This window comes from Tenrec ecaudatus, chromosome 6 (genome assembly GCF_050624435.1).
Source record: "Tenrec ecaudatus isolate mTenEca1 chromosome 6, mTenEca1.hap1, whole genome shotgun sequence".
In the NCBI taxonomy this organism is placed as follows: Eukaryota; Metazoa; Chordata; class Mammalia; order Afrosoricida; family Tenrecidae; genus Tenrec; species Tenrec ecaudatus.
This window is the reverse complement of record NC_134535.1, coordinates 41,325,166-41,346,434: the sequence shown is the minus strand read 5'-3', so window position 1 is coordinate 41,346,434 and position 21,269 is coordinate 41,325,166. Positions and strand designations below refer to the sequence as shown.

General features: G+C 37.6%; 1 pseudogene; it reads right to left on the bottom strand.

Annotated features, from left to right (window-relative positions):
- Positions 1 to 287: 287 nt before the first annotated feature.
- On the bottom strand, positions 288 to 1,167 carry LOC142450787 (RAD52 motif-containing protein 1 pseudogene; annotated as a pseudogene).
- Positions 1,168 to 21,269: the final 20,102 nt, after the last annotated feature.

Genomic DNA, 21,269 nt, shown 5'->3' with positions numbered 1-21,269 from the left:
TTTTGGTGGACTATCAGAATGTAGATTGGTTTCCCCTCTGATATTTGGTTACCTTCTCACTGTTTTGTTCCTGAAAAGAAAAGATTAATAATTGTATTCTGGGTATATTCTTTGTAGATATTTTTTGTTTGTTTGTTTACGCACCACCTTTATTAACTCAGAGAGCCTGTACAAGCCAAGATGGCCTCTAGCCCTTTTCCTGGAGCCACTGGGGCCCTGGCAAAGGGACAGACTTCATGTCCCAAGACTAGGCAGGATTAGGGATGTCGGTCCTTGCGCTCCGGCGCCAGCAGCCCCCTTCCAGGCAGCCCAGAGGGCTAGCCTGTGCCTGGCAGCCATAACGCGTCCTCCTGGGCGCCGAGATGCGGACGGTCTTCCTCCCCGTGGCCGCCCTGCTCGCCGGCAAAGGAAGGGACGTGCCTTAAGTCCTGCAGCGACTCTGCTTCGGTTGGGGCATCTATGGCCTCCTCACTGGGTCGGTATTCCACAGCTATTACCGTTTTCTGAAACCACGACCAACAGTTTCTGGAATGCATTGGACAAAGCCTTCTGAATGGCCAACTTCTGGGTCAGCTTCCTTTTCATGAGGATCGACAATGGTCCCTCTTCCTGCTTATCCAAAGGCTCCTCCGCCAGGCCGACTCCAGGACTCCTGCACGCATAGGCTGGCAGTACCACCTCCAGAGCACAGAAGAACCTCCGGCTCTGCTGCTGAGCTGCGGCCCTCTCTGCAGTTTCCCCTTCTTCCAGGTCGGAAAGATTCTGAAGCTTCATGATCCTTGTTGACCATCCGTTGAAACCAAAGTAGTAGTTTGCAAGTTCTTGGCATCGAGAGCTGTTTAGGGCAAGGGCCCGATGGTGAACTGCCTTATGTTTGGTGCCAAGATGAACCTTCACTGGAGAATTCTAAAAAAGCTGCTTCTGGTCGCATGCCCTTTGCGCTCTGGGAGCATCCCTGGCGGAATAAAACTTGACGATGGCATAGAAGCCAGGCCGGGCCTCTGCGGCGTAGGGGAAGACGCGGACTGACTACAGCAGGCCAAACGGGGAGAACACTGTGAACAGAGAACGCTGCAAGTCTTCGGCTGAAGGCCCAGAGCTCAACTCCCACAGCACCAGGGTCTTGTCATTCTCGGTGGGGACCGCAAAAGGTACCAACTCCGCCATCCGGCCGCCACTGCGCCTGCGTGGCTAAGCGTTACGTGCCACTGCCTCTTTGTAGATTTTTAAGACTTTAGATGCTACTATTAAAACATAGAACTTGAACTTATGCCAATTGACTGTTATCTCAGAGACTGTGGTCGTAAGCCTTTAAAATCAGCAGCAAAGAGGTTTTTGTTGTGCCTTTGGAATATTGGTAGTTGTGTCTTTAATGATTATATGTGCCTATAGACACATATTTGTATTTATTGTACACACAGACACTTTCCTCTGTTCTTACCTTTCATTTGCGTGCATCATACTTAAACGTATACCTACATACCTATGCCCATCCACATGCGATTTTCTTACTTCTTTTTCTGGAGCTCTTCCCATGTTATACATCATATGCATAAAATTAATTACTATCAGCAGCCTATTACCTCTAGTGCTTCTCAGTGATATCAGTTACTTTACTTTTTTTCGCACACTCTGCATTGTTTACTTTAGTAATATATTGACACTACACCCAGATTCAGTATTATTTTTCTTCTCAACAAAATAACCATTACCTATGTTCTACAGAATGTTTTCTCCTCCTCCTTCTCGCCCTGGTCACCAACAGTGAAGTTTTATATATACTGTACATATATGCTGTATATATGCATATATACGATATACATATACATCACGTATATGTATACTGTATATGCACACATATGTTGCATATGTGTGTACATGTACATAATAATATGTATGGTACATATGCATACATGTGCACACATTCTTGTCTTCGTAGAAGAGAGAGCTCAGTAAAGGGTGGCAGCATGGCTGCCCTCTGCCATGTGGCAGTTGGCCTTAGGTTGATGAGGCGATGGTTCTCCTTCTCCCCCTGAAGAGGCACAGGTGGTCAGACATGGCCCTGAGCCTTGCACTTACAGTAGTGATGGGTTTTATGTTTTTCTGAGGTTGTAAATCTTTACTATGGAATGGCTGGTGGTTTTGTCCTGCCAATTTTGTGGCTAATTGTCCTTCAATATCTACCATAAAGCAAATATGAGAAAATAAGGGGACAAGGAGTAGAACACAATTAAGGTAGCAATTGATGATTTGAAAAATGTCAGTAATATCACTGAACAAGATATATGGAAATTGTCAGAGAAGAATTTCACTTACTATGTAAATGACGACCAAAAACTAAAGAAAGAAAGAAAATAATTAACAAGAGCACTGGCCCAGGTGACAATTTCAAACAGCCAGTGAGATCCTAGAACTTGTTTTCAGTATGATAGTACCAATAAAACCACTTGCATATTTGGAGACACATACATGCGTGTTTGTTTTCTTATTTGTAGCCAAATGCTATGTCAGAGATCAATCTACCATCCCTTTAAACACTGTGACTCAAGGTCTTAGGAATGTTCTTTCTCTCACCTTGGGCCAGACTCATATGTGTCAGAAAGCACTGGCCTGGATTCTAAATCTAGTTTTGCACTCTTTTAGCTCCCTGTTCCCTTGAAAATTAACATTTACTGGTCCATAGTTGATATAAAAAATAAAATAAAGAGAAACATCAAACATCTTCTTTCAGAGTTATATTACAAGGAGGTTATTGATATTATATGAAAGGCACACATTTATTATGTGTGAACATTCTCTCTTCACTTTAAATATTGCTACCTGCATGTAAAAAAGCATCAAGTAAACCAAACAAAAACCAAACCATTTTTGTCTGGTGTGCATTACCATTTATAAATAGATATGGACTAGAAATACATTTTTCCTAATTGGATGTTCTGTTGGAAGCACACTTAAACTATATTTCATCTAATAATGAATAATAGGAAAATAGCAGGAAAGCAGATGATGGTGGCAACAAGTGCACAAATGTTTTTGACCTCATGGATGGATGGATGAGTTGTGCTAAGAGTTGTATGAGCCCCCAATAAAGTGATTTTTTAAATAGGAAATAACAGAGATGTTTTCTGATGCTGAAGTTTTCAATGTCATATGTGATCATTGATTTGAACATTTATTTTCAAGTGATAAATTTCATGGTTTATGAAAGCTGATAAAACTTAAAAAATAACCTAAGCTATTATCAGACAATTACATATATACCAAGAAAACTAGATTGTAGGGAATATAGATTGCTAGAAAACTAGATTGCTTGAAGGGAATATAATTATTTACTTAAATGTCTAGGATCTTAGGAAACATATTTCTTGAAAGCCTTTCATATTGTTTCTCTAGAAAGTAACATGCACTCTTCAAATTTATAAGTTCATGTCTGTATATTGTGCATATGTCAATAAAAATCATGTTTTCAGAATAGAAAATAAAATCATATACTTAATTGGTTTATGCTAAAATTATATAGCATTGATTAAAATATTTTAGGCAAAGCAGACAAATTCAGGAACAAAGAGAAATAAAATTTTCCATTTTTAAAGGTTGAGATGCACTTGAAAGTGATAAAGCACCAACTGTACGTGGCATGTAAAACAGTAAGAAGATGAAGGGGAAAGAGCAAGGAAATCAGTAAACCTTTAACTGACCTTTTACAATTTTCATTAGGCTTAGCAAGTTTCCAGAGGGAAGGAAAACAAAAAATAGGACCTCTCTGCTTTGTTGTTGTTGTTGTTGAACAAGAGTAAATAAAACAATTAAATCCTAATCCACTGCAGATGTGCCTTCCCCAAAATTAATAGGCTTGAAGAAAGCAAATACCGATAAAGCTTATTATTACACACACAATGCAGTTACTTGAACATTAAGAAAAAAATCATGTAAAATTTTAGAAATCCTTTGGTAATAGTATTGCAATGAAACACAAGGGAAGTCAGAAGGTGTTAAAAATAAGTATCATCATTAATTCTACAGACGTACAGAATGTTCTGTCAGAAAATTTGAAAACTAAAATGAATATATAATAAATATCCAAATGTTGCCTATCAAATGGTACATGAAATAGGTTTAATTCCTTTTACATGAACATAGCTAAGGTAGCTGCAAGAACAAAGGAATTAAAAAGAAGACCTTCCGGTTAGTACTTGTTACCACCATCCACTGGCAGTGCTTTGGAAGAATGGCCTGGTCATTTCGCTCTACTGTTGCTCCTTTCTGTGTGGAGCACGGCTCATCTCTGGCACACATGAAGCATCATGAGTTAGACGCAACTTGATGAAAACTGCTGTATGTTTTCCTTGTTGTATTACCAAGACACGTTCATACTTCATTATTTAAAGACACATCCAGTCATTAAATATTCCTTCATATACTTTAATATTGTTTCTCAAGAAGATAATACACAGTCTTCAGATCTATAATATAATATTCATATATTGTGTTTATGTCAATACAATAAAAGCAAATTTATCTATTTTCAGAATAGAAAATTGAATCATATTTTAAACTGGTTTATACTAATAGAATACTGCATTGATTGAAATATTTTATTTATTGAAGTAAATGTAGGACTAATATAATTCACTAAAATGCCTCAATGTACAATTTTATGTTAGGATACCATTCGAGGTTTTTCATGATTGCTATAGGATCATGTATGCTCTCAAACTATTGCAATAAATTACAAAAGCCTTGAATCCATGAGGTAATAAAACATGAGTACCTTAGATCAGAGACCAAGGGTGGAGATTGATATGAACTCATGGCATGGAACTGTTCATATTTATTGAAATCTTCCTTGCCATTGCATTCTGGACTTCGCAGTTTTGGACAGGTCCCAAAAAATGGTAATATGTTATAAATAATATTTCGGATATTAGACTGTGGTTTTAGCTTTATATTGACTATGTAGCTTTATAGTAACTGTTCAGGGGATTGTTTAGAAAAGTAGCTGTTATAAAACATGAAGCGAGGTACAATTTGATGTAAAGTGCTAATATGTGGCCACAGATGAAAACAAAATTTATATGCATCTTTAGGCATGTAAGAACCTTGCTTCCTGAAAATCTAAAATAATTGGTCAAGGAAACACAGAATTCTATTCAAGTAAGTTCACAGTACTAGGTAGAAGTGTGATAGTTATGTTTTCTGTGCCAACATGGCTCCCATAGGACCATGTGGGCAGAGTTTAGGCTGTCAATCAGTTTGCATCTTGATTGGAGGGCTGCCAAGATACATGGCTTTCCCAGGCAAGCCGCCTCTCGCTCTCCCTGGGGGTGGGCCACACACAATCTCTCTGCTTCGCCTTCCTGTTGAAGAGGAATGCTCCGAGAGCTGGAAGAGCCTCACGGAGACTTGCGCCAGCTCGGACATGCTTGCACCGCCATTGGATCCACAGGACTTTGCACCCACAGGCCTGTGATCTTCCTGCATTTTGCAGCATTGCATGTGACTGCTTGAGTATGAAGGGGGATTTATGGACTAGTATCAGACTTATGGCAAATTATTGGACTTATGGACTTGATCTGGACTGGGCCAGGATGTTTTATCAATATTCAATATACAATTGCTCTTTGATATAAAGCTCTCGCTTACACATATATGAGTGTCTCTGGATTTGTGCCTCTTGTCAACCAGGCCTGACAAAGGGGTAAGCAAACAAAATGATTGCAAGAGTTGTGCATAGCAGGTATGAATCTGATGTGAAATAAATAAAAGCATTTATTTATTTTATATAAATCAATTGAAGTCCAAATCCTTCTATTTGTCCCCTAACACTCTTTCTAGCAAATGTTTATGATTGATGCTAAATGCCTCAGCTATTTGGGGGCCTTCCTTTCCCTCAGGTCTCATGCACACAAGGCATTACTGCCTTCCCCACGCATGTAATGTCAGAAATAAATTCAGTCAGGAAAATAAAATATTTTGACTTACTTATACCAAGATTTAACTTTGCAAAACAACATCCTTTAATAGTTAAACAAACATATTATCCCCAAAGAGAATTCCAACACATTCTCTCATTAATTTATTAAATCAAGTAAAGAAAGAAATCAAGAATTATATAGAAAAATGAATAATATGACGATTGTATAAAGAAGGCAGGACAAACGACCTCATATTCTCATGGCGTCTTTCTTACTCACTGTCGAATTTCACATGCTCATGAGGCGATTAGCACTACAGTGGCTTGGGTCAGGCCCAGCACAGTCCCCACGGTGATATGCTTGCTCTTCGACACTTTAAATAGCCCTTGTGCAGCATATTTGCCTAATGCAACCTGTCATTTGATTTCTGGACTTGCTTCCAGGAGTATTGATTGTGGACCCAACAAGATAAAATTCTTGACACTTTCAATATTTCCTCCATTAATCATTATGTTAGCTACAGGTACAGTTCTTTAAAAGTCCACAAGAGACAGTGTTAGCAAAACAAAGCACCAACAGTATAATACCGAACATGTAGTGATCATTTTCCATACACAGGCTGGAGCAGATAAATATTGTTGGTTAGTCACACAATGGAATCTTATATAGCAATAAAAATTCATCTCCTTCTATGTCTACCAATATAATTGCAGTTCAAAACAGATAAGCTTGAGTAAGAAAAAATTTAAAACATATTCTGAATCACATAATACAATGTCTTCTATCTAAGAGAGAAAACTAAAATTACAGTCCATCCTACAGTATCATTGAAAGAAAAGCAACGTGACAAGTATTTCCAAGTTCAATGGTGACTTCTGGTGTGAGGAAAGAATGCAAATTGATAGAGAAACATGGGAAAACTACGATAATTTATTTATGTTCTCTTGTTAAACTGTACTTTGGGCATGCTGCTATGTGTTTTATTATGGTCTTTAAATAGTCAAATTACATATACTCATAATTTTAAATATGCCTCAATATAACCTTTAAACAGCAAAAAACAAAATGGCAAAATTTAGAAATTAAAACACAGTGTCCAAGGGATGATCTCATCACATTCACTTTGTAACCAATTTTTGAGGTCACATGAAGTGACACGAAAAGAAATATATTCTTAACTCTTTCTTCTCCTACCTCTTCCAAGAGGTGAAATAAAAAATTAACTTTCTGACCAGAATTGGACTTTCCAAACACAAAATCTTTTTCCCGTCTAGAAAGGATTTCCTGCCTGTGAGGCTGATATTACTTCTACAATCTGAAAGCACTAGGTCTGCAACCCCAATAAAGGTCATTTCACTCCTCCTTGAACTAGCGCCATCAGATCCAGAGTAAACACGCGACAAGGAGGTATGGCATGATTGAGTTTGGAGTAGGGTCGTGAGCTGGTTTCCTGCTCCAAGTTTTAAAGGTGCCCTTCACGTTCTTAGAATCACTGGACTCTTCCAAGACTAGGCTTCCCTGACTGGAGGGTAGCTCCTCTTTCTAGAAGCCCCATGCTCTGAAGGAACACTGCAATATGAATAGTAGGAACCACTCTTCTTACTCAAGCTACAGATTCAATATGGTTGATTTTCTGCCCCTACCTTATGCGAGATCAAGTTGCCTTCAATCTGACCCTGGCCTCCTGTGGAGCAAGAAAAGCGTGTATCTCAATCTCGACTTCATTTCCAAGGTCCCCAAGCCCATGGTTGTTGAATCAACTCTGACTCATTGTATTAGAGCTTACATGCTTAGCCCTGGGGTACACAGAAGACTATAGTTCATAATGCAAGCATTCGATTTATGATTCTCCATGTAGATTCAGTCCTCACTGAATTATGTCTGACTATGCATCAGTACCATGAATAATTTTGGTCTCAGGTAGACAGCATTAAAAAGTAGATGACTACCTCTCTCCTAGCACACCCAGGGAGAGACAACCTAGCCTTGTTGCACTTACCTGGTATGCTTTGATGGAATCTGGATCTATAGTTTCAGGAATCAGATCCTGCCTTCCAATCATATTTTGATTAGAAGACCCAGTGCCAATCTTGTAAATTTTGCTATCTTATCCCAGTCATCGACTTATTCTCACTCCTGTCATTTTCCTTGTAATGATGATGTACTGATCGGCCACCATGCATGCATTTGCTCTCCCCATGCTGTTTAAATGTGGTGTTCTGTAAGCCCCTGGACACACTTCGGCCTAGTGCTGGTGGCCTCCCGCATCTGGGTGACGCGTCTTTACCTTCATTCCATCTCTGTTCTTTTGGAGACTCAGTGGCTGCATCTCTACGTTATATTTGAATTTGAGCTCTCATTTCTCATCTAGAACATCATGATGACCTCGTGTGCATAGAGGGAAAACTGGCTAAAACTGTGTGACCTTTGGGGAGTAAATCATTAGATCTACTTAAGGTGCTTCTGGATGGATTTGAATCTCTAACCTTTGGGTTAGCAGCCAAGAGAAATAACCATTTGCAACATCCAAAGATTCCTCTTGTGGCCACCAGGCTGTATTTCACTTTACTCTCTCTGCATGTTCTTCATGAGTGTAATCGGCCATAACACGTCCACTTTGGTCAAAGGAACACACACACGGCAAATAGAGAATGCTTTGGACTCTGTCGAAGTCTCTGCAGCCATCTTCAAAATGTGTTCTTCTGACGTTTTAAGGACTCGCTTGTGCCCCATTTTAGACTGCTCTCAAAGAGTTGTCAAAGGATACCGGTGGTTTAGTGGGTTACACATTGAGCTGTTTCTCTGAGGGAGTAAAATGAGGTTGCGGACCCTACAAAGATGTAAAGTCTCAGAAGCCCAAAGGGACAGTCCCACTCTGTTCTAGGTGATAACTATGGGGTTGCTGTGAGTTGAGATTGACTCAACGCCAGTGGGAATTTGTTGTTGTTTTGTTTTGATATGGAGGTACAGAATCACTGTTTGGTTGTCTTTATGCATGGAGAAAGGCAGTCTCTTCTCCCCATCTCTTCATTATCCCATTTTCTCATTGGTGTTTCCCCAGCTGTCATCTAGGTGTCTTGTTTTTCTATTCAGAATTATTGTAAATGGATCAGATTCATCCATTCTGAATCTGACTCACCTGGAACCATCATGTTCTGTGTTTGAGTATCTACCCCAGTTCTAAATGAAGACTTTTCATCAAAAGCCATCCAGTAGTGTTATTGGGTTTTCAATTAGACTAAATGTTTAGACACTGAGATATCCCAGCACAATTGCTGGAGCTCTTTCTTTTGGGAGCAAAGATTATCTAAAAGAGTCGACCTGTGTAGCTCTCCATGCGTGTCTGCCAGTGCCTGGCACACAGTATTAATCATTGTTGTACTATCTCATTAGCGGTTCTTTACCTAGATTCTAAGCCCTCCAAGCGGCTGTGCAATTCTCTTCTCACACAAAACATTTTACTTCATCATCTCTATCACAGGGGATATCTCCTACAGAGATGCCTGACATTATGCCCAGAACTGTCTGTCAAACAAATTTAGTCTTTAAGTCAGCATTGGCTTTTATGAGTCTACCTTTAACATTGCACATTATTAATTCTCCAAAATGATGTCGTCAAATGACAATGCATGTAAGTATGCCATGCAAGAATTCTTGGCAATATCAGAGACACTATTCCTATTCAGCAAAACTAATGATCGTGTGCTAGAAATGACATGTTCCTTTTATGTGAAACAGGAAATCAACAACCCACCATGATAAATAGTATTAGCAAAATCTGTATTGTTGTAGTATTGTAAGAGCATCAACATTATTGCTCCATGTGAAAGCTGTCTTTCTGACACGTTATTACAATGTACAGTTCATATATAAAAATGAACTACTATAGGATAAAAGTATTACCTATTTAGTGAATTAGTGATATAGGCTCACAAATACTTATAACTGAACTATTGTAGTTAGACCACCTGCAAGTGTGACAAAACCAGATACCATATATACTATGATATGAAATATTAAAAATAAGATTGTATTAATTGTTACAAAGTATTTAATATCTATTTTTAATATATTAAAATATATGAACCATACTGAAGAATAACCACAAATAATCATGCTATATTTGTGCTTAGATATATGAATAGATATAAACGATATAAGAATAATCACATTTAGATATATACATATCTAAGAAAACTGTAGCATTTTGATTCACCACTTCTTAAAAATGTATTAAAAACAAATAATATATAAAAATAAACATATATACATACTTTCACATGTGCATTCCTGTTTTTGAAGGGAAAAACAAACAAAAACCTAGCGTATGGTCATTGATTCTGGTTCATTCATCCTGACTCTACAAGACAGAGCAGATCTGTCCTATGGGGCTTAGAAGGATCCCATCTTGATGGAAACAGACTGTCACAAATCTCTTCCATGACACGACTAAACGGTTCAAACAAGCAGCTTCTCAATTAGCAGATGAGCAGTTAATCACCATGCCACTAAAAATTTTTAGCAGCATAGAAATTAAACATTGTGTTGTTTAAATGTGTATCTTATTCTCACAGCATGTTCTGATCCTCTTGCCATATGGAATTAAATATTTACTCATTCAAGTTGGTTACATGTTGATTCATCAATTTAATAAATACAAATCTTATGTGTTTGAATAACACTTTTAATGTAAAAATGTTGAACAATGTACAAATGTTATTTTAACAAAAATATTGTGCATGTTCATCCTTATCCTCTCAGGATGAAATTCTAAAAAGGTAAAGGTTTTATTAAAGGGCAGGAGGAATTTTAATACTCACTAAAATGCTGACATTCAAAATGTTTATAATAATGTGCCCTCATGCAGCCATGTTGGCAAAACCCTTAATCCAGCATATCTGTTAAAACTAGTTCAATACAATATGGCTAGTTCAAGACTATCTCATTCTAATTAATACAATGATGGGAAGCCAAAGAAAAGCTTGAGTTAAGTATACAGACTTACTCTTATTTATAAAAAGACACATAATGTAGCACCTATTCCCCATCTTCATACATAAATATATTTGCATATGCACATGTCTTTATCTAGACCTCTATAAATGTCCTTTGCCTCCCTGCTCTTTCCTCTATTTCTCTTGAGTTATTTATAGGTTTAGTATTAAGGTAGGAAAAAGACATTGGGTCCACTCAAGTACTCCCTCAATGCAAGAATACTTTCTTCTATTAAATTGGCATTCTATGATGCTCACCTTCCCAACACAACTGCTGAAGACAAAGCGGGTGAATTAGCAAATGTTGTGAAGAAAGCTGATGGTGCCTGGCTATCAAAAGATATAGTGTCTGGGGTCTTAAAAGCTTGAAGGTAAACAAGCAGCCATCTAGCTCAGAAGCAAGAAATCCAACACGGAAGAAGCACACCAGCCTGTGCAATCATGAGATATTGAAGGGATCAGGTATTAGGCATATATCAGAACAAAAAATCTTACCATAGGGAATAAGGGGGGTATGGAGTTGAGACCCAAAGCCCATTTGTAGGCCACTGCACATCCACTTACAGAAGGGCCTCAGGGAGGAGACCAGTCAGGGTGCGATGTAGCAACAATGAAAAGCACAACTTTCCTCTAGTTTCTAAATGCTTCCTCCCCGGCCCCCACACCCTACCCCCACTATCATGATCCCAATTCTACCTTACAAATCTGGCTAGACCAGAATTTGTACACTGGTACAGATAGGAACTAGAAACACGGGGAACCCAGGGCGGATGATCCCTTCAGGACAAGTGGTGTGAGTGGTGATACTGGGAACATAGAGGGAGAGTGGATTGGAAAGGGGAAACCAGTTATAAGGATCTACATGTGACCTCCTCCCTGGGGGACGGACAACAGAAAAGTAAGTGAAGGGAGACGTCGGACAGGGCAAGATATGACAAAATAATCAGTTTTAAATTATCAAGGGTTCATGAGGGAGTGGGGAGCAGGGAGTGGGTGGGGAATGAGGACCTGATGCCAGGGGCTTAAGTGGAGAGCAAATGTTTTGAGAGTGATGAGGGCAATGAATGTACAAATGTGCTTTACACAATTGATATATGTATGGATTGTGATAAGAGTTGTATGAGCCCCTAATAAAATGATTATTATAAAAGGTCATATAATGTATTGTTGATAGTCTTGTTGTTTGGTGGTGGATAATTGTTAAGGTGGAGCCTATGGAGAACTGGCAAATTACAAAAATTAAACCATGTTCATCTGGAGCATCTCAAAGAAGGGTCACAATATATTTTTGCCTTTTCCTCTTAATGAAGACATCGACTCTGCTTGTCTTTCCAAATATTTTTTAAAAGAGAGAAAAACACCAATGATTTAAAGTACAATATATGAATCACAGTCATTTTTAGAGAATATAATTTTTAATGTTGATTAGTTTTGCAAAAGCTATTAAAAAACAAACATGAGTTTGATTATGAAGCTACCAAAAATGTAAAGTTATGAAACTTAGAGCAGTGATTTCAACATAAAGATGTAAATTTCTTATTTGAATAGAAATTCGTATATGTCTAAAATTATCTAACTAAATATGACCTTCCCCTAACACCTGCTTCCTATATGTGTATCAAATACTTTTTAAAATCTTTTGAAAAATAGATTAAAATTAAATGACTGTGAGATAAAGGAAAGGGAAAGAGAGAAATAGAGTATGGGAAGAAAGCCTCCTTCCAGCCATTTAAAAATATTGACAGCAGGGCAGTGGGCCCCCAGCTCCTTCCCCAAGAGACTTCCAAGCCATGGTTGTACAGCAGTGAAGGGGTGAAGTGGCTTTCTAATTTATATGATGACTTGGGAATATTCGATCTGCTTCCTGAAATGCATATATAAAACACTCCACTTCTCATCCACTTTCCATCAGGTTTTTGAATTGGTGGCTCTTTCTTCCAAGACTTAGTTCCAGGGAGACCTTGGGACATTAAGTTTTATTGGTTTAACACTCAATCTCTTGTTTTTCCTCCCACTTCGGAGGGGACAAAACAGATATAAAAATGTGACTGTTGGTTACTTTTCTGGAGAAACCTATGGCAAATGTGTGAATACCTTTCTTGGGAAGATAAATTACACATAATTACTCTAAATGGAGCATGCAATACTTGCAAAGTTCCAGTGAAAACCGTTGGTCCAAATTTCCCATCAGCTTGCTTTTATAATCATGCTGAAGGACTTTGAAACACCTGACCATTAAACCTCTCTTAATTAGGTAATGGAGTTATAATTAGATGTTACCCTAGATGGGTAATAAACTATCTAGAACACTGCTCCCCATTGAGGCAGCAACACATTAGTGGGCACAATTGTATCTCTAATGTCCCATAAAATGTGAAGATCCCGTTAGCTCAGAATTTTGATAGAGTTCTTTGCATAAACAGAGCATTGAAGCCAATGTGGTGACATCTGGAAATTATGGAACTGTCTTTGATAAGAAAATAAAACATTATAGAAAAAAATTTGTCTTGATTTTGAGTCTCTGGTGTCTTCAAATACACAACAGAATGAAACCCTGCCCAATGCTGCCCCACTCCATGATTGATGACAGAACCACTGTGGTCCACTGGATTTTCACCGGCTAGCTTTGGGAGTACATCACCAGAGCCTTCTCCCTAAGACATTCTTGAAATCGTTTAGTATCATAGCAAACACAGAAGCCTGAACTGATAGAAAAGTGGTCCAAGGATCCTAAAATGTACGTCTGACAATTAAGCCTGATGTGCAGAAGGCAGTTACTGTTGACTTGGGCATTTTCCTAAACAACCACGTAGAATAAAAGGTTGATCAATTCAATACCTCACAGAGTTTATGAAACTGAGGTTCCCAGCTCATTAACCTGAGACATAAAGTTGCTGACTAGTGGATTCCAAATGAATTGAAGCAATTCTAAGAACTCTTCTCTCGCTCTTTACCACCCATTTTCTTGTCCCGAAAAGAGGGCTGGTAGGAGTTCTGGAGACACTGACACAAATGTCCAGCAAAGAAACGTGGTTGTTGGGGGTGATCCTCCCTAAATTTGACCTGACTTCTCCTTTTGAAAGAGGCAGTGCAGCGGAGAGCAACTGTAGCCTGAACGTAGTATCACCCAGTGTCAGCTTTGTAGCCGTGCTCCCAAATTAACAAGTCTCTCCAGGTTGAGTCAAGCATTTGTGGATCGTGTAGGTTGCAGGCAAAAGCAAACTAAAACCTGAGAGTAGCAGACAGTCTTTTTGCATTTGTAATAAAAACAGAAATTGGCACGAGGGATATTTGTAGGCAATATACCATTGCACTGTCTCCGTATTTGGTGCTCAAGGAGATAAATGTTTAAATCCAAAGGTGCATCTATGAAAATGAGGGACCACGGCAAGTGCTGAACTGGTGTGGTGCTCTTTCCGAACACCTGAGACTCCTCATTTAGATAATTTTACCATAGTACCAGCTCAAACAATGCATGTTATGCACATTGATCATTTACCTAGTCCATTATGGTACTTCAAGAAAATTGTAACTAACTTCCTGGCTTTCGCTGATGAAAATTGGTCTATAATGTTCTCAACATCTTTTCCTCTTTATTTTTTTTCAGTTTCTTTTCTTTCTACTTGAAGCAGAGCAAGATCTCACAGTCCCTTGACTGATGGAAGGTTCTCAAATATGAAATTAGTGGCTTAGATTTGCTGAATTATTTATCAAAGCTGGCAATGCAAGCTGCGATGATGAATAGAAATTGCTCACGAGAAACGCCTCTGCTCTCTTTCTAGCACAACCTGGTGTACAGGTTCACATGGCGCACCTGTTACACTGCAAATATGCCTCCACCAAAATCATCTATTAATAAAGGTTCCTCCACAGCTAAGCTTGAAAATGATTAGGAATCCTGATGTCATATCCCCCCTCGCAAAATGATTTTTAAAAAATATTTCAGTGTGGGAGAGAGAGAACATGGATTTGAGAAAAAGTTCTTGCCACTTTCTAGATCTCTTCTCTCCCTATAGGATTGCCTAATAAAAAGAAGAATAAACCGATTAAAAATTAAAATTCTATGGATATTCACATCTTATATTATCATTTTCAACTCTGAGTTGTTCTGCTTAATATGTGTGAGTTAATCTTTCTGTTTTTGTAGATAAGAACATGTAATAGCTGAAATAGGGCAGAGCCTTTGAAACTGCGAGCTGAACAAATGTATAAACCAATTAAGTGACAAATTTGTGCTCTGAGGTTCAGAGTATCAAAAATTATTGTCTATGTGAAAAAGTCACCTTCTAAATATGCAATTAGAATGAATTAAATTGAAACATGAAAGTTTTATGGATAAAAGCGTAGGCTAAATCCTTTAGTAACTTTATTTTGAAGGTTGAATATATGATTTACTACGAATAGCAAATAAAGGCAAATGGTTATATATGTAAAAAGTAAACTATTTTAAAATTTATGGATGTCAAGGTAGACCCAACAAGTTCTTTGCCATCTTGTATAATTCTTTTTAGACATTATTGGATTTGATTTACTAATATTTGGGTGGGGGGTCATTTATGTTTATGAGAGCTATTGGCATATAAATTTTCTTTCTTATAATACCTTTTTCTGGTTCTGGAATTATGGATCTGCTGGCCTCATAAGAGGAGTGAAGAGTTCCTGCTGCTTCTGTTTTCTAGGTCTATCTGACTTTTTAAATCTTTGTTCTCTTTCTCATAACTGGAGAATGCAGATTTTCATCATCAGTCATATCCTAATTTAAATAACTCAACAGAGAGGCCATCCCTGATGACTCTAGCTAAAATAACATGCTCCAACATAGCTATTCAAGCTCTACTTTTGAACCTCATTGTACTTTTTTGGTAGTAGGCATCACAACCTTAAAATAAATTTTAATTTAGATGAACTATGATTATATTTTTGCCTTCCTTATAAGCATGATGAAGTCAAAAATTTTGTCTTTCTTGTGCAAAGCATATGATGTTCAGACCAAGAACAATTTTCGCAGGAGAATCTCAATACATTTTCATAGAGCGCTCATCTTTACTGTCTCCATGCGGGTCAACACACATCTCAGCCTCTTACGCAGAAGGACAAAAACCACAATGCTGATTCTAAGTGTCACAATCTAAGTTCTATTGCAAATGGCCAGTCTCCTGATTGCAAAAATAACCTCACAGATTTAGGATAAACTCACTTGATGCCAAATATCCTTCGATCTGTCCCCCTCTCATTCTCACAGCCTTTAGATTATTCCCCCTCATCCACAGCTTCCACTTTTTAAAAAATACCTTAGAAATAATTAAATAATACAGTTAGTTGTAAAAGGGGAGGGAATGTTCATGTTTCTGGTGTTATAGGTTTGCCTACCATGCCAAACGCTACCTTTAAATTGTTCATATGCTTCTATCTGGCTGATGCTGTGAAATGCTCAGTGCATCCCAACTCTCATGGGAGGCCGAAGCTCTTCATCTGTCTCTTCACTTAACCCCAATGAACACTTCTCTAGCACTCTTGATTACAGATATTATTTATTTCTCATTTGCCTAAAATATATGCCGTCAGTTTGAATAAACCAAATACACCATATATTACTAACGTGCTTAACGTAGATACACGAGGTTAATGGGAGTATGACATTTCTTGGGGAGGGGTTGAGAGGGAACATAAATCTCATGATGGAGTGAATTACAGGCTGAAAATGAATTCCTCTTTCAAACATGGAAAATCAGTAAAATCATTAAGATGAATAAATAACTAAACTGCCTGTTAGAATAGAGACTGGCTTCCCACTGCGGCCCTCTGCCTTCCTGCAGGCCTGAAAAGGAACTTATGTTTCATTCACCTTGTCAATAGCTGTTCCTTCAGCATGAAAGGAATGGGTCTTCCTTGGAATAATTAACCATTGATAGCACAAGGGCAGCATGTACCCAAGGGTAATTTTAAAGAAGAGCTAAAGAGGGGAAGAAAAAAGGATGGAAAGGGAAACAATGGGAGGAAATGGGATAAGTGATTGTAGGATTGCAATTTTACAATTAATGCCATGAACTATAATGTGTATGAATTGTTGAATGGAAAAGTAATTTGTTCTGTAAATCTTCACCCAGTTCACAATACAAATTTTAATTTTGTAAAAAAAGTCAATTAAGAGAAAACATGTTAGGGGAAAGAGAAAAATAGAAAGTTAGAGGGGTTAAACCATGTACTACCTCCATATAACCAGTAACGGCAAATTAGAATTCACGCAACCTAAAAACCTCACTGTCATCAGTTAACTCTGACTCAGAGCAACCTTATGGCACAACCTCTACCTAGGGGTTCAAAGGCAGTAAATCTTATTGGGGGCAGAATGTTTCATTTTTGTTTGGAGGAGTGGCTGTTGGGGTCTAGCCACTGATTTTGCAGTTAATAGCCCAAAGCATAGCCCACTATACCACCAGATCCCCAAGTCATATCAGAGTCACTATAATCTTGGACCCAGGATGTGATAGGGACACTTTGACAGCGGTTTGGTGTTTTTTTCTTTGTTCTTGTGGACTTTCTTGTTGTTGTTTTCTGTCCTTCTGTAACATGTTATATACTGAAAACAGTGAGGAAGACATTTCAGTATAAAAACAGACCAAAGAGAAAATTAAAATATTTTAATGTCCAATTGTTTGTTTTCACTCAAAGCATCCTTATACAAGATTTAGATATTATCACTTTGTATTTTGTTTTGTTTTGAAATCACTTCGATATTAACTTTGTGCATGTATAGATTATCACTCTGCTTTTAGGGAAGGACCTTCAAAAGTTTGACCTGCTTGGCATCAAAGAACACAAAATCTGTCACTGTGTTCCCACCTTCCCGATATGATCACTGAAGACAAATGTGTGCATAAACAAATGTGGTGAAGAACGATGATGGTGCCAGGCTACCAAAAGATCTAGTATCTGGGGTCTTAAATGTTTGAAGGTAAACAAGCAGCCATCTAGCTCAGAAGCAACAAAGCTCACTCACATGGAAGAAGCACACCAGCCTGTGTGACCATGATGTGTCGAAGGGATCAAGTTTCAGCCATCAAAGAAAAAAAAATCCTATCATGGGGAGGAGTGCAGTGTGGAGACCCAAAGGCCATCTGTGGGTAATGGGACACCCCCTCGCAGAAGGGTCGCAAGGAGGAGATGAGTCAATCAGCGTGCAGTGTAGCAATAATGAAATATACAACTTTCCTCTAATTCTTAAAGGCTTCCCCACCCCACCACTATCATGATCCCAATTCTACCTGACAAATCCAGCTAGCCCAGAGGATGTACACTGGTACAGATAGGAACTGAAAACACAGGGAATCGAGGACAGATAATCCCTTCAGGACCAGTGGTGAGAATGGGGATACCAGAGGGTGAAGGGAAGCTGGGGTACAAAGGGGGAACCAATTATAAGGATATACGTATAACCTCCTCTCTGGGGGATGGACAATAGAAAAGTGGGTGAAGGGAGACTGGACAGTGTAAGACATGACAAAATAATAATAATTTATAAATTATCAAGTGTTCATGAGGGAGGGAGAAGCAGGAAGGAAGGTGGAAAATGAGGAGCTGATAACAAGGGCTTGAGTGGAGAACAAATATTTTGAGAATGATGAGGGCAATGAATGTACAAAGGTGCTTGAACTTCATTATAACAAGCCAAACTCATTGGTGTTAATGAACATTGTTGTAACAGTCCAAAAGGACTACACGGGTATTTGGGTAATAAAGCAGACAGGGTTGGAGATACATCAGAAGGAAAGTTATTGAGAGAGTGGCAACCACAAAGAAGAAATATAGAATTTATGTAGGTTTTAATCAAATACCTGAGAGTCACTACCGGAGCAACAATTGGGTATAGGAGGAGTACCTACAGATTTTTGCAAGAATAACCCAAATAAGTGGAATATATATATATATATATATAATCCAGGAAAGATTAATATTACTTGGATAAAAAGTCAAATATAGCAGAAATAAAGGAATAAGTGAAATATTGAACTTTTGTTAATGTCGAAAGGTTTAGTGCTTCAGTGTTAGAAGGTTGGGCCAGGAAAGTACAATACCTGTTCAGAGATAGACCAATTTCCAGTTTCCAACAACAGGCTTTAAGGTAGACAATTACCCCTGCTTCGTATAAGCAGGCCTCGTGGCCCTGTAGATTTAAAGTTGGGTTGCGAACCAGAAAGTCAGATATTACGGATGTCTGTTCCTATAAATATTTAGAGTCTCAACAACATTATATAGGGTCACAATGTGAGTTATTATTATTATCAGAACAGAAATTAAATAACCATTAAGAGCAATTCAGGGACAGGTACTTGTTTATAGGAAATAATTTACAAAAAAAATGAAAGGGCTAGAGCTAATGAAGAGAGTGCATCTTTTCCTGTAGACTTTCAGAAACCAAATATGCATGTCTCTTAGCTTGAAATAAGTCTGAGAAGAATATTTTCACCATGGAAATTGGAAAATGCTAGAAATCAACCATCCTCCACCATAGTACATTTGAAATGGTAAACAGACCCCAAAATTAAAGAGACATGAAAACAGAATAATCCTTAGAATTTTTAAATTGCAACAGTGAGAAAGAGAAGTTTTCTGAGAACAGGAAATAAAATTTAAAGATTAAAAATGTAAATTTTAGTAAAGTAATATATTAATATTAATAGGATCATTTTTAGTAATTATCTGTAATAGTAAACATCATTGAAAGAGGATTATAGTATGGGTTCAGATACAAAACAAGAACCAAGATAATTATTTACAGTACAACTTTCCAAAACATATTAAGAGTAAGCTTTCTGAAATAGAAAATAAAATTATCATATTGCTACTGTAATTTCTAGGTGGATTGGAAAGTGTCAAATACCTACATACAATACATTTATTCTAGCCTAGATATTTTGAAGAAATAGCAAAGCGTGTGTAGAAAAATATTTCTTCCTATTCTATTATTATTTTGTTAATCACAATTAACACTTGTTGACAAAATCTGAGGTAGATGTTTTTTCTATTCATGTGACTGATACATTTGAGATGATAATAAATAGAAGTTCCAAAATTACAAAAGACAGGGAAAAAAGAAAGTACATTTCTACTACTGTAATTGGGAAAGGAAGACTGATTATTTAAGTATGTTAACTCTGAAGGTCTAGGTACCTATTAAGTGTGAATTGAGTTGTCCCTATTTTTTCACTTCTTTGAAAGGACATATGCATATAAATTAAAACTACCTATAAGAAATTCCATTTCAGGTTTGGTAAGGCCTGTTTTATATTCAGTCTTATGCTTGAATTGCTATGACTATGTCAAAGAAATAGATCTATTTAAGGCTGAATGAAATGTCTTTATAATGTGTTCCATGGACTGGGCTATTTCTTAGAACAGTTGGGAACCATTATGCAGCTTTACACACAGCTTTTACAGGCCTTTTGTTGAAATTTTAAAAATGTAATGTTACATAGGGGAGTATAATATGCCAATTTTTCTGATAAAGGGTCTCTGCATTTTAATATTCTAAAAGTATTATGCCTAACTTGGCTAGCTCACACTCAAGGCCATCACCTCTAAATAACTCACACTTTTTGAAAAGCCACAGTACCGTGAATTTAAGTTTATAATCAGTTCAGCCTGAGGAGTCTATCTCTTTTAGCAAAAGTTCGAGTAGTGTTACATTTCATGACAGTCTTTATTTAAGATTTTGTTGTTCCTCCATTCTTTTCAGTAATAACTGGTTTCAATGAAGAGGGTATTATGGTATATTATTAACCCATTTACTCTTGGACTTTCCTCCCACCTATATTTCGTTCTGCTTCTTTAAGCTGTCAGTCCATTGTATTCAATGGAGCATCAGAAAATACCCAGTTATTTCTTTCAGTAGCACAGCAGGTGCGCATTTATGAACCGTATCTGATATATGCAGGAACAGTCAATAGATTAATATCATTACTCACAATCTTTGTTAGGAAACAACGACATAAAATGAGAGTGCTATTCTTTTCATATATTTAAAATTTTTCTTGGAATGTGTGATAGAATGCTGTTCCCAGAAAGTTATTGACAGCAAGTACTAGATTTTATGCTTGATCTCTAGATCTATTTTTAACTTTAAGTGTATTAATTACTTATTCATTTCAATTAAATTAAACTGAACTAGGGATAAAGCAAAGATGAACAGAAATAAAGATGACTATAAAAATGCAAATGATTTCCCCCACTTTATTCTAGTGGGCTCTGTTAGCCCCAAATTAATTCTGAAGTTGGCTGCTTCCTTTTACCTTTCTTCATTCAATAATAACAATAATAAATAATAAACCACTCGCACTGATAAATAGTAACCTAACAAGCA